The sequence below is a fragment of the Balearica regulorum genome, chromosome 2, assembly GCF_011004875.1.
Source record: "Balearica regulorum gibbericeps isolate bBalReg1 chromosome 2, bBalReg1.pri, whole genome shotgun sequence".
In the NCBI taxonomy this organism is placed as follows: Eukaryota; Metazoa; Chordata; class Aves; order Gruiformes; family Gruidae; genus Balearica; species Balearica regulorum.
The window spans coordinates 96372371-96387246 of NC_046185.1; the positions used below are offsets into that span (position 1 = coordinate 96372371).

The 14876-nt window shown below is 37.4% G+C and overlaps 2 long non-coding RNA genes across 2 annotated transcripts; one reads left to right on the plus strand and one right to left on the minus strand.

Annotated features, from left to right (window-relative positions):
* Nucleotides 1-478: 478 nt before the first annotated feature.
* Nucleotides 479-12473, minus strand: LOC142600450 (uncharacterized). Its single transcript, XR_012833937.1, has 3 exons — nt 12157-12473; nt 5009-5148; nt 479-1949 (listed from the first exon to the last, which is right to left on the minus strand). It is a non-coding gene; the product is annotated as an uncharacterized LOC142600450 (long non-coding RNA).
* LOC142600449 (uncharacterized) lies at nt 6495-12471 on the plus strand. Its single transcript, XR_012833936.1, has 4 exons — nt 6495-6660; nt 8568-8830; nt 10647-10848; nt 12170-12471. It is a non-coding gene; the product is annotated as an uncharacterized LOC142600449 (long non-coding RNA).
* Nucleotides 12474-14876: the final 2403 nt, after the last annotated feature.

Consider the following 14876-nt stretch of genomic DNA (forward strand, 5'->3'; position numbering starts at 1 on the left):
GGAGTGATATATGTGAGATAATACCATATCTGAAGGCACTATAAAAGACATTTCCTGAGAAGCAGTCGCTGTCTGACGCTCTTCATATTAAAACTATTTGGTCTTTGCGTCAGCCCTGTGGTATTAGGATACCTTAAGTTACCTGTTCCACAACTCGCAGATTAAAGTCTTCTGCACATGAGGGTGATGTAGTATCATCAATAAGATGACCACTTCTAGACTTCTGAATTGCCTGGCTTTAGAGGCAGTTAAAAGGTATAAAATGAAATTAGTGAAATCCAAATTGTTTTCATTCTGCAGCTTTAAAGTGTTCATGTGTTATTTTTAAATTTAAAATACAATTCTAATGATTTTTAAAAAGCAGTTCATGGAAGTTTCATAGAATAATGGAAAATAAGGATAAGAAGAAGTATCAAGAAGTAGAATCAACTTTATCTGTATTGTTCTTGACAGATATTTGTCTAATATCCCAATGAAAACCTCCAACTGGAGATTCCACAATCTCTCTAGGCAATCTATTTTAAAGGCTTAACTGTTGCTACTGTTAGAAAGTTTTCACTGTTGTCTAAATCTCAGTTGCTGAAATGTCAGTATCTTACTCCTTACCCTGCCAAAGTGTATGAGTAGAATAGATTATTCCGCTCCTCTTTGCAAAAGTCTTTTTCTCCCTTAAGAGTATAAAATACCTTCTTAAAAATAAATTCTATGCACTTAGTGTGCATGTTCCTGTTGAATACGTTTACTACAAGAACTGCAGTGCATTTAGTTCAGTTATGTTATCCCAAATGCTTAGTTATGTCCCCCTTATATTTTTTGTTGTTGCTTTTTTCACTCTATGCGCAGACTGATCTACAGTCAGTTTCTGCAGTGATTTTGCTCACAATTCCATTCTAAACTGCCATAATACCATATTCCCAGGACATCAATAAATCTGATGTATTTTGACTATTTATCTTGCAGGCAATAAATATCTGTTTACAAAGTGCGTTTCGTGAATTCACTCAAATTACATTTGGGCTGCTGCAATCCTGGAAAAAAGAGGTGCTAAAGGTTTGATGCGGGAGAACATTGCATTTAACTTCAGGGGAGAAGTAAACTTGTGATTCTGTCATCAAAGGTGAAACAGCAAAGCCCTATTTCTTGCTAACGTTAAACCATTTATTCTTATTTAGCTGTCATTTTTATTACAGGCATTCAGCCTGATGCTCATGACAAAAAAGTTCAGACATGCTTCAAAATGAATTTGTTGCATACCTAGTGTAGAAAACTGTACTTTATGGATGGTAGCTGGAGGTGGCTTGTGGTTTACCACTGATTATAAATTATTTAAATATACATATATATATATATATATATAGAATGGATATTCAGAGCTGATAGCGTCAATTTTTATTGGAATATACTCTTGTCTCTGTGTTGTTTGTAGTTATAGGCAAGTAGACGAACCCAGGCGTATGGCACTTAATATCCTGGTGGACTCAACAGCTCTTCATCTACACTTGATCTGTCAAACTGCTATTTATGCAAGTATTTTTAGAAAAAGTATTGTTATAATTGGGAGTGTACTTTTGCAATGATGGCATAACAAAGAACAAGTTCCTACTGTCTGCTAATGTAGTATTTCCTCGAAGAAAAAGGGTAGTTCCTTAAACAATTCATGTAAATATGACTTAAGTGAATGACACACGTATATAAGAAGCCAAATTTCTGAGCTTGTCTGAAGTCTCAGCATAAATTGCACCCTCTCTTGCATTCATTTGCAGTAGTGAAGATCATTGCTATTCGCAGGTCTTCCTAAAACTAGCCTGCTTTGATCCTTTTGAATCTAATCCCTTAGATTCTTTTGGCAGATACCACACTTAGCTTTTTTTACTAGTCCGCTGATCACAGTCCTTCCATTTCCTCAGCTGAGGAAGCACAGCAACTTGCAGTCGTGTACCTTGCCAAAGCTGTGAAAAGATAAGAACAGTATTTGCAATGTGGACTTGAGCTGTGGCCCTTGTTCACACACTGGGAGGCCACTGCAGAAGGTCTCATCTTCCTGTTTTTCCCTGGTTTGTGTGGTCATGAGGATAGAGTTGGGTTTTTTCCCACTGTACAAGTTACATTAATGATGTTAGATGTGTAACTTCCTTTAGACTTCACGGCAATAAGCAAATAAAATAAAAGCAAGTAATTTTACTGTGTAGAAACAAAATGAGTGTCCAGTGGGCTTTTGAACACCATGCTCCTATGCAGCTCTGGCAACCATCAGGCCTATGATGTTCAGCTACTAAGCTCAGATAATTTTTAAACCATAAACTTACACTTTAAGCACCCAGTGGCACTTTCTTATCTCAAACTTTGAATTTATAGGCAAAATATGTTGGGATCAAAGTGGGAAGATGTGCTTCAAAATGCCTGTGTTAGCTCAGAAATAAGAGAAGAGTTGATGTTTGCAGCCTGCGAAGTTTTTATATTTAAAAGCTGAAGTAAATGGTATGTGATCAAAGAGGTTATAGAAATGTGTGTTTAATATATAAATCAACATTCCTTCTGTTTAAATATGAAATCTGAACTTCAAGCAGAAACTAAAGCAAAACTCTGAGGAGCTGCTGAATAAATAGTTCATGCAGTGTAGTGCATGGTCCAGCTCATGAACTTCTCTTATGAGGCTATGTGGAATGACTGTTTAGGCAGCATCTCATATCTGAATAGGCAAATGCTTCCTTCTCTGCTGGGTGTTTAAGATCCATCCTGCTGCGTTTATGTCGGCAAGATAAGACGAAGCGGGTCTGGAGAGTTTGGTCTGGTACATGTAGGGTTACCCAGGCTTGATTTGGAAGAGAAGAGAGGATTTAGCTCTGATCATTAAGACTTGAGTGTCTGTCATAGAATAAACATATTTGGTAATTTCTTCTTTGCCTCGCATATTCCCCTTTTTAAAATTATATATTTCCTGAAAATAATGGCTGAAAAGACGGACTGCAGAGGTTTTAGTGAAAGATGGATGCTCAAGTGCAGAGGAGGAGAGTTGTGTGGGGAGGGACCTTTCCATTCTGTTTTCGGCTTACATACTGGTTTTCTCTCTGAGCAGATGTCCTATCAGATTTTCAAGAAGAGCGGCTGAGGATGGACCTCATCCAACACCCTCCAGAGCAAGTGAGAGGTTTACTAGTGGTTTCAGTGGAAGATCAATCATGCCTTACAGTTTATTATCCATTTGCAGTGCCAGAGTGGTGGGCCTCAACTGAGCACGTGGCTTCTCTCTGGATACATATGGAAAGTGACGGATCCTGCCCAACCAGCTCGTTACCTGAGTAGGTGATGCTGACACAGATCAAACAATGAAGCCAGGAGGTGAAATGACACACCACAGGTTACAAAGCAGAATGCTAGGGCTGAGAAAAGTAGGATGCTCAAGAGATACTCAGGATACTGCTTAACAGATAATGTCCTTATGACTCATCACTATTCCCCTGTTTCTGCCAGGAAACATGTACGACGCTTTATCTGGCAACCTGGTTGATTTATGCATCTAGCTAATGTACTAACAAAAGTGAAACATGTAGTGTAGTAGTCCCTTGCTTACAGTGCTGATTTTAAGTGTGTTATGTTTCGGCACTCCATTGTGACACACTTATAAATCACCTGGTTTTTATAACCTGATTACCAGGGTCACTGAAAGTGATTTTAATGAGCCACTGCATGTCACTAGTCACTACGGAAAGTTTTGCGAACATATGTACAAAACAGGGATCTGGACAAATAATTTTGGAACAAATTACTTGTAAACTCTAAATCCACTTAAGTGTTCACTCTGAGTAAGCAACTGCTGGGTTGGTTGCTGCAATTCTGGCACTGATTTTGGGAAGTTTAGTGTGCAACTACATCTAAACTATGTAAGATATAAATTAGTCTGCTCTGTGTTTTCCAAGTTCCAGTGCAATAATGGGATCCCATTACTTCGGAAGTTCTAATGTAATAGCAATAAAAAGTAATCAATAGCATAAGGATATCTGCTAAATAAATAAAATATAGAACATCTGTGAATATCCAGATAACTTTTTGGCCACATATGTTCTCAAAAAAGAAAAGAAAAAGAAGGAAGGGAGTAGTTTTCAGGAAATGGACGTATGCTGAGAGCTGTTTTGAGTCCTGTAGTGAGTTAGGTTCAAAACATGGCTGGTGAGCCATGGTATTTCCCAGTCAGGCACTCAGCAGTCACAGGGCACACAACATCTTCTTGGGCATATTTTTAGAAAAGGAGATGAACCTTTCTTAACAATTGCTTCAAGTATTCAGAAATGAGATTTTGGCACTTTTTGCCCAGCATCAGATTTTCCTACTTTGTAAGAGCTAGGTGCCTTCCCATGAGATGCAGATGTAATCAGGTACGGGTTCTCACTCATATCATAGTGGATTGTACCTTACTCAGATTGACTGATATGTCACTGTCACTGAGAATGATGTGATATATCATGCCCAGATGAGCATGTGCTAATAGCAGTAGTAACAGCTGGTAACAGGGTCTCTTGCCACATATCACGATATATATGAAAACCTAGCAATCAGTCAGTATAGTGTCAATCCTGCCGTGCCTTATAGTATGTTTTTATTTTATTTTTTTGGAGCAAGAGGAAGAAGAGTGAAAGTAATACAAAATTTGAACAGTCTCATGTTATTTGGGTGAAGGAGAAATAAGACAGTGTCACTGTGTATGAGGGTCTCTGTGAGCTGCCTCTGTTTGGGGGCCTTTCACTGAGGGCATATTCAGGAAAAACTGCCTCATAAAACTCTTAGGCAAATCATAGCTATAAATCATAGGCAGCAAAACAATTTCCCCCAAGCCAATGGCAAATCGTTGCTATATCTTGAGTGTAAATTACTAACAATCAGCAACACACCTAGGAAATGGAGCAAGTCTACAGTATATTTACGATTTATCAGAGGTGAATATACTTTTGACAGAATTTAAGATCTCCAGAAAAACATAAAGAAATAGGTTTGTTCCTCAGGTTGTACTTACCTGCCTTTCCTGGGGACCTTACAGCTAGTGCAGAGGCTGCACAGTGCTACCTTTTTTATAGCCCATTTGCAAGTCTGAGGTAGTTTGGGGATGGTGGTGGTGGTTTTTTTTTTTTTTTTTCTTTTATCAAGGGACATAATCTGTTAGACAAGATAATTAAATGTGTATGGGCTAGATTCTGATCTTATTTACAGAGTCTGCAGTAAATCTGAACTCACTCCAGTGACTGCCAGGGAGTCATTCTAGATTTATGTTATTATAAATGGGCTAAGAATTTGACTTGTATAAATGAATACTAAAGAGGGAAAAGAATTGTTCATGTTCATACTCCTAGCCCCTGGCAAAGGCTAACTTAACTTCCTTAGTCGTCATCTTTGAGCATAGAGAGGTTCAATCACCATTGATCTTTAGGAAGCATTGAATCTGGTTTTAGAGCTTTCAGAGAGCCAATCACTATTACTAATTAATAGTAGTATTAATTATAAATGATGGATGTGTTACTGCCAAAGGAAGTCTAAAGTCATTCTGATTATATATCTGTTTGTTTCTGTGTTCACCTTTGGTAAAACTAAGGATCGCTTCTGTGCTTCAAACACTTTTTCTCCTTCTTAAATTGTAGTTTCTTTTCCTGTTAAAATTCTTGAGAGGCACAGTACCAACCAGGTGATACGGGTACATCTTATTATGCAAAAAGTCTAATTTTTGACAATAGTGATGAGCCATGTATGCTCCTCAAGGTTTCATACCACTCTGTTGCCTTGGTCTTTCAATAAAGCGCTGACTTGACTCTTAAACATGAAGCTTCCACTGGGATTGGCCAATGACTGGATATACAACATGGAGGAGTGCGGAATTGTTTCATACCTAAGGTTACATATTCCCCATAGAGAGACATATTTTTTTTTCTTTCTGTTAGTATGGTGGAGAGCCAGAAGAATGAGTTTAACATGCATTTTTGGTAAACATTTTTCTGAAAAGTAATTTTCTTTTAGACTGTGGTAAGTCAGTCTCCGCAACCACTCAAGTATGACCAGCAAATGATTCATTCTAAAGACTGGGGATTGTGGTTGAAGACTTTTTCTTCCCCATCCTGTGATTGCAGGAACATAAATCAAAAACATTCTTTTTTTCTTTTTTTTTCTTTTTTTTTTTTCCCCCCCTCCCAGTAAACAAGGCCTATCTGCTAGAAAGCAGGGAAGCCAGATTTATCTCAGCTAACACTGAGTTTTGGAGAAAGATGGGTGTTTGCTTAGAACTCAGATATAAGTGGCTTTATTATTTTTGAAGACAATTCTTTTTCCCCTCTGACAAAGAAAGGATCCTGCAGTAGTTACAGTTGGTGCCTTATTTAAGTGTCAGATGTTATGTGCAGTGACTCCAAAGTCAAATATTCCACCCCTTTCCAATTTGTAAATATAAAATAACAGAACAAGTATGTAATATTGGATTTTTTTTTTCCTATTTCCTACTTTTTTTCTCTGAAGACTGCAGTATGTCTCTTTTGTGATGCTATTTGAAGATATAAATTAGGTGCCTGCCAAGTAACATCCTGTTCTAAACAGTAAATCAATAGCTGGTTTGTTCAGAGAAAGACCTATGGTTCTGTACTGGCATAGAGGATGTTCAGGCAAGTGATTCTGGCATTGTCTCAGGTAAGGAAGGGTGAGGACTTACCTTTGTAAGTGGTACTTCCTCCCTTGGATTTTCATCCTGTGACTTCCCCACTGTGTGACTTCATGTAACTGTGATCCTCTTCTAACACCTGCCCACCTGTGGAATTTTTTTCTTATAGCTATAGACTTTTACCATTTTATTGTAGCTGTAGACTTGTACCATTTAGCTGTGAACACCCCTAAAAATGAAATGTTTTATCTGAACTTCCACAGATTCCATTTGATCTTGAATAAAACGACTTGTGTCAGAAGAAAGCCTGGTTAGCCTTTTTTTTTTTTTTTTTTCCTTTTAAACAAGCAACAAGCATGATTTTCCCTCTTTGTTTTTCTGTCTTGAAATAGTTTGAATAGTGCATTTATAACATGGAATTTGCTGAGCATGATACAAGCTACACCATGAATAAAAACTGTAGATTGACAGAATAACGTCTTTTTGTAGAAAACAAGTTCTAGCTAATTGCAAGTGGTTACTAAATTTTCACCCATCCTTCCTGGTATGGTCTCCTCAGTCCATTCCCATACCAGAAGTGCAGTTACCTCATGTACATCTCCAAGATTGTTTAAAAGGCTCCTCTTCATCTGCCCCTAGGACTTTTATCTAGGATTCCAAAACAATCTGAGACATGAGAAACTGTTAAAGAAAATTGCAAAATTGAAAGCATTAAAGCATGGGGGAAAACATCCCTACCACGTTGAAGGTGTCTTTACTTACAGTCAAACAGATACTCTTTCATATTCTTGCAATAAGAGAAAGAAAGAAATCAATTTTTAAATTAAACCAGTAACAGGAAGACTGGTACTTTGTTGAAAGCTGTTAAGAGTTTTAGGACATAAATTCACCAATCCAAAAAACCTTTTGAGAGTTCAAATTCCAATGTTTATTCTACTTGTCACTATCCCTTAATGTATTTCTATATAGAGGCAGGACAATCACCCTCTGATGTCATGTAAGGCAGTAATACGGCCAGTAGCTGTACTGTAACTTTAATGTACTGTGTGAACATTTGAACATTGGAGTTTTCATGTATTTCTATTCTAAATCACTTAATAATTTCCTAGACAGTAATAAACATGGTATATTTTATATAAGCAAATAAATTGAGTGATTGGCAGGGGAAAATCAGCTGTTAGGTTCAATGTACTCCTAAAATGTAAATTTAATTCTTATCATTACTGGATTCTTCAAACTCTCTTTGGTATCAATGTGATCAATTAGCATCTGATACTAACGGGTCATTTTCAGTATATCAGTGCATACGAAGAGATGATATTAGATATATAACTTTAGTTCTGAACTTGGTGGCTTGAGTCAATCTGGTGCTATAGTTGGGTACCTCTGGGTTCGTTCATTCTTTATGGCTCGTGCTTTCAAATTGATTAACGACTTTTTGGTGTTTCACATACGTATTTTCAAGCTAGCTGGTATTTCTTTTAAAGCTTCTTTTACATAAAGGACAACTAAAGCTGGTTTTCTTCAGAGGAAAACTTCATGGAATCCTGTAAGTGTGATTCTCTGTCATCTCAGAGACCATGAAATCAGTATGTCTTTTTGTGTCAGTGATTTTAAGTCTTGGATATTTTTCATGCTTGATATTTATGGAAATTCTATTCACATACATGTGGAACACCAGCAAATCTAAGTGGTGATGTATTAAACATTTACATGGCAGCTTATATTAGGAGATGTCAGAAGATTTTTCAAGAAATAAATACTAAAATCATGTAGCATTCTGCAGAAGTCCAGTTAGTTGCAAACCCCATTACACATCTGGCTCAGTGATACTATACTTGTTAAGAAAAACATACAGTGTTGTTTCTTGGACTTTGCTCATAGCTATCTTTGGTGTGTTAGCTTCTAATTTCTTCCCTTTCTCTCCTCCTCTCAGGTACTGAGAAAAGACTTGACTGTCGTAACTGCAGTTCAAGAACAAAATAACTGCACTCTGAACAAAACAGCATCTTTGGAAGTTGCTTTCACAATACAAACAATTCATTTGTGAAAAGTCAGACACAGGTTACAAAATGAAACTGCTACAGAGTCTCCCAGAAGTTCCCCAGTATCTAAATCCTGAATATCTGTTGCTGACTAGAGAGGTTGGGCAACTTCTTTCAGGTGGAAGAGCAGGAGCAACAAGCGTTAGTCTCATAGGTAAGGTTATTTGGGGAAGCTGTTGGGAAGGATGCGCACTGATCTCTAACAAAGATTTTGCTATCAGAAGTTTTTATATGTTCTCTTGCATGATCAGATGCAGACAGAAGGAATATTTTGCTGAATCAAATGATTTGTGTTATGCATCAACTCTAATATATTTCCTTCAAGGCTATGTAGTTAGCAAGGCCATGTACATGGACCTTACAAGCGTTTTTTTACCTTCTTGTATATCAGGTACTGGTAATCAAGGATGAAAGGTGATGATTCCAGATGACAGTTTGAATTACCAACTTTTGGAAAGAAGTCAAACGCGAGACAACCTCCCCCACTTGCCTCTGCCCAGCCCCTGCACCCCCATTTTAATTAGCTTAGTTGTTTTTCCTTGGCTTTTTTTGTTTGGTTGGTTTTTGGGTTGGGGGGGTGGGGTCGGTTTGTTGTTGTTGGGTATTTTGGGGGGGGGGGGTTGCGAGTGTTATTTGGAGTTGCCAGTGGGGTTAATTCCTTGGCTGTTCTGTCAAATGCTAGGTTCTAGTACAGATATTTGTGTATATATGAACAACTGTTTTTTAATAACCTGCCAAGAAGCTATAATCTTCCATTGCAATCCCCCAGGATTTAATTAGAATGGTTTTCCACAGCCTGACATGTTTATGGGGCATAGGTAAAGAGACAGTTCATAAAGCTGTCAATTTTCTGAGAAATTAAAGAAAAATTGGGCTGCTTAGTGCCTTGGCAATTCCATGCTGCTGATAGTAGCATTGCAAACAATGAAATCAAAGGAAATGTAACAAGATACTGATGCATTAGAGATGGGGACGGTTTAAAATTATATACAAAGGCATTTGTCAATTTGAATTTGAATGCATAAGAGGAGAAATATGGAAAACAAAATATGAACTCCAGTAGCTGCACATTAAACTGCTCAGGTTTAAACAGTGCAAATCTGAACAATAGTCTCTTCATTGCTTTAACAGTAGCTGGAACTTTCTCTCCTAGGGCAAGTGGGAAGGGATGAAAACTGTGAAAGAAAGTAAGGCTGGACTATGAAAACACTTGCTACTGATTTCTGTCTTCCTTGCTGACTGGAGTCAGGATGCTTGGTCATATAATGAAAGGGTATGAGTAAGTCTTAGAGGTACAGCTCATAGTGTTTCCTCACAGTTGATACAGTCCAGGTTTCTCTGAGACTCTGTTACACACTGGCAAGTGAAAACAATCCAACTGCCAAATTCTGTCCATTTTCTTTTTAGTAACTTTTCAGTTGAGCTATTTAGGTGTATCTGAGTTTGGCTACCTTCTTTAATGTAAAATAGGAGGTATCTCCCCTTCTTTATGGCTCTCATGTATGATTGCTTTTAAAAAAGGAATTTGAGTTGCCATCTCTGCCCCTCATGCAAATCATCTGTAACTTCACAGTAGAGTTAAACTGGTATTAAGAACAATGAGCAATGACAGTCTGGGACATGGTTTCAGTAGCAGAGTGATCTTTTGTTGAGGAAGCCCTACAGTGGGTTTAGCATTTAAACAGAATTTAATAGGGAAGTTTCATGCTTGTGTTCAGTATCAAGTGTATGTTTCCATAACACATTTTATGTTAATATTACTAAATATAAAATCAGACACCTATATCATCTTTGTCATTCAGTTTGAGTCGCTTTTGTCCAATTCTGGGAATTACATTTTAGGAATAAATATGGACAGGTTGGGGAGCAGTCAAGAGAAGGTTTACAAATAACTCAAATAGAAAAGGTTCATGATGCACAGCTCACCAAGGAAAACCTGAAAAAAATTTTGTGTTTCTCTTGTCTTTCAGAAGAAAGAAGTTTGCAGAGGCACAAAGCAATTTTCTGATGTATCAAGGGCTCATCTCCAGATCCAGTAAAGCCATGCCAGGATGCAGTTTGCTTAATTATCAACAAAACTGACTGATGTTAGTAGGAACTTTCTAGCTGTAACTATGTTAATCCCTGGAAAAGCAGGTTATGGAGTCTTTGCCAGTGGAGACTTTTAAGAAGGTTAGACAAGTTCTTGCTTGTATTTTCTACCTGCTGTAGTACTAAAGAGAGGACCATTCTAGTTCTGATATTTTGCTCTGTACTATTCTGAGAATTGGAGAAATAAGAGGACACATCCTGAACTTATAAATTGTCATAGCTTCAGTTAATCAAGGGAAAACCGTATCAGGGTATATGCTGCATCGCAGTGACTGTGCTCTGCTACCACAGATGAGGCAGTTGAAAACACAGGTGTTACAGAAATGTGTTTAGGAACTGATAAGGGAAGGACATGTGCTTTATCCAGATCTCGGGCTGCATGTTAAGCCGCTCAGGTGTAAAGAGTGCAAAGCTGAATAGTAGTCTGTTCAGGGCATATGGACTAGACTCCATATTTCTCCTCAAAGTAAACTTCTAGAAGAGTGTGATGTTTCAGGCTGATGGTGTCATGGCCTACAGACAAGTCTGTCTTCCCTGCTACCTTGGGTTCTCTCTCTTTATCTCTGCTTGTCCACATATTCACCTATTACACCCTGTCAAGATAGTTGAATGTCTTCCATGTCTGGTGTTTGTTCATACAATGCAATGCAGTGCATAATGCAATGAAACTCTGCACTGCACTAGGGTCCCTAGGCACTATTCCAGTAGCAATCACAATTAATTCTGTCAGCGTTCACCGTGGATTCATTTGTTTCACTATGCCGTTTCTTAATCCATGTCATTTTCTTCTCCTTTTGTCTTACTCTGTGGCTGTATTGTCTCCTCTTTCACTCTCGTTTCTTTATCTTCGTTAATATTTCTATTCCTTTTTTTTTTTTTCTTTTGCTGCTTGATTCTCTTCTCCCCAGCTTTTTAAGTTATAGTCATTACTGCTATAAAATATATCGTAGGAGCCATCAGATACAGAGTTTGTGTGATGTGTGTCTTATAACTATAAAACACCTTAGGGAGAATACTTTCTCAGCCCCAAACATCATATTTTTGCTTCTTGCAAGATTATTTAACTTCCTGTCTTTTTCTCATTTCTTTTTCGGTTCCTACCACACTTACCAGGTGGGTTTTTTTTCAAGCAACTATAAAATAAAAGTCACCAAGCCATTGGATCTAGGGTTTTTTTATATTCCTACACGTAGATGATAAAAAAGGGAAAATAAAAGTTTATGAGCAGAGAGACTGAAAAAGAAAGGAGCGGAAGTCAAGGAGAGTCTGTGCTATAGGTCAGCAAAGAGCACAGAGATTGAGTGCAGATCAAAGAAAGTTAAAAATTATTTGACAGCATTTGATTTAGAACAGCCATGCTGAGAAGTCTCCTGTAATAATTTATCCTACCTTTCACTCGTAGATTGCTGAGCTGTCTTGAAAGAATTCAGAGACTGTGGAATGCAGCCACTCTTCATTTATGATTTGAGAAGATGGGATGCAATGTAATGTGTCAATGCGTGATCAAGGTGTCACCCTCTATCAGGACTGCTCTATATGATTTCCTACAAAAGGCTGTGAACTGAATATTCATGGAAAAAAGCAGTTTCTTCTATGCTTTGTGAGGCTGATGGAAGGAAGCTTAGAGTAGAACATCACCATGTAGAATTGTGCTTCCTCCTGAGCTTGTTTCATTTTGTAGACACTGTCTTCCATTATGAGTGCTTCTGCTGTGGTGGGGAGGTATAATACAAATGGAATGCAACAAGCTGTGCTTAAGGTTGGTGTGATTCACTATCTGGTATATCCTGTGTCTTAGAGATTTGCTTCTCTTCTCAAATGTATGTTAGAACAGTGATATTCAATTGAATGCAGTCATGTTCTTCCTGAATCGGACCCCATGATTCACTGCAGAGGCAAAGAATATAAATCATTAATTCATGCATAAAGACAAGCTACCATGGCACTCATCAAGATTGAACTGTACTATTCCAACTACAAAAATGTTTTAGGAGAATTTTCTTAGAGTCCTAAAAACTTCTTATATGGACTTCTCCCACTATTAGTTATTCAGGACTGCCTTGACATCTGTACTGTCTACTGCAGTGCAATGTCCCTGCCAGCACTACACAGTCTGAATTCACGTGTCAGCCCATATCCTCCAAAACCATGAGATTGGCATAAAAATGAGAAAAGTTCATACAGTGCCCCAAGATTTGGGGCTTTTAGAATTGTACCAAATGGTGCATGACTCTGTGGCAAAACAATGTAAAGGTGTGTCATCAAAAAGAATAGAACAGAATGTCCAAACATGCCCAAACTATTCATGCTCTCACCGTCCTTGGTAGCGGCCATCTGCGAAAAGACAATAAATATATATAGAATGCACTAGGAGTGTATTTTGGTTGCAGTAAATGCCTAATAATAAAAAATGCTCTGAAGTATTCTGTGACAGCTCCGTTTTGATTTAGGCAACAGTAGAATTAGTTTTGTTCTTTTTACAGATGGACATGGTCTGATTGGCAGTGGAACACAATTCAAATGTAGGAGGTTTCTGCTGCTTATCACAAGAAATCATATCAAATATGCCAGAGCAGATCTTTAACATTTTTCATCAAATAGTATAGGAAACATCTTATTTCTATAATATTCCTTTGTGAGGAAAATTACCTGTAGGAATTAAATATGTAAGCACAAATTAGATGCCCACAATATGGTTTAAGGGATGTAATTTAGTTTTTAGCTAGAACTCACTGAAGCTTCATCTAGAAAAAAGAATATGTTTAAAATAATAAAAAACCCCAAACACAAAACCAAAATGATTGTGAATACTCATGTCTGACAAACAGATTTCATATGGGAGAAAGAAGTCTGAGTAAGAAATTTTCAGAAAAGTATGACTGACATCAACTTCTAGTCTTATGTTTCATTCAGTGTAGATGTTGTTTAGCATATCTTGATGAATATAAGTAAAGATATGAAAGCAACTTTTAAACACAGTTATTTTGTCACACCTGTGTGCTGATCACTTTTCTACTATATTGTGTAAGGAGCAGAAATTACAGTAAGAACCATGACAAGATGTGTTTTTCTGGAATTGTGCTGGTACTTCATGGCTAGATGCCCACTGTCTGTAAGAGGATCCTTGGATGATGAGCTCAGATGTACGGGTCTACATCATCCACATCTACTTTTTATTCAGATGTATCTGATCCTTAATCTCTGGTTTGCCTTTAAGATTTCATATGACTTCATTAGCAAATATCTTACACTCTTATTCCATTCCATTTGGAGACCATACATAATTTATTGATACCACACATCGCTGCTAAATCTGCCTTGCTTTTTATTAGACTGTTTTGTCTATTTGCCTCCCCACCACATCCTGTGTCTTACTTTTGGGGCTTCCTCTGTTGCAAGCATCCATCTGTGTGTAGTGATTTTAGTGATCTTCCATTTTAAAGGTTTGCTAAATTTTGTGAAGTTTAAATGACAAATATGTCTGAGTTGCTGACTGTTTTACTATTTATATGATCCAATCCCACTTACTTTAATTAGGTGTCTACTTTACAGGTGGGATTAATCTCTAACAAGAAATCTGAAATTATTGGCTAGCCTAACCAGTCCTGGTGGTTCTCACTAAGCCCAGTTAATAAAGAACTTATTCAGGGTAATCAATAATAAATGTCTAAAATACATGGTCTTAATCATTCTTTCGAGGGAGTAGCAATCTTTAATGACGTCAGACCATGAAAACTGAGATTCCTGTCAGAAAAATTGTAGAATCTAAAACTTAGTTTTTTAATTTCAATGCTCCAGCTTTCAATGGGACTTGTCAAAGTATGTTAGTTTAAGCAGAGATTGAAACCTTTCTGTAGGCTTGTGTAAGCCTGTCTGACCAACCCTCACTTTTGCTGCTTTGAATTAAGACTACTTTGATTAAAAAGATCACATTACATTGAGCACTGAATTTTTCCTAGCTTTGTGGAAAAGTCTTTTGTGGCTTTTAATATCAGATGTTCCTAGTATTTCTAATTGAAATCAGAGTATATGCAAAACATGTATTTCCGAGTTTATTAGAGTAAATGCTGTAACACTACAGCACTAGATCAAAAGATTCACCAGTTATA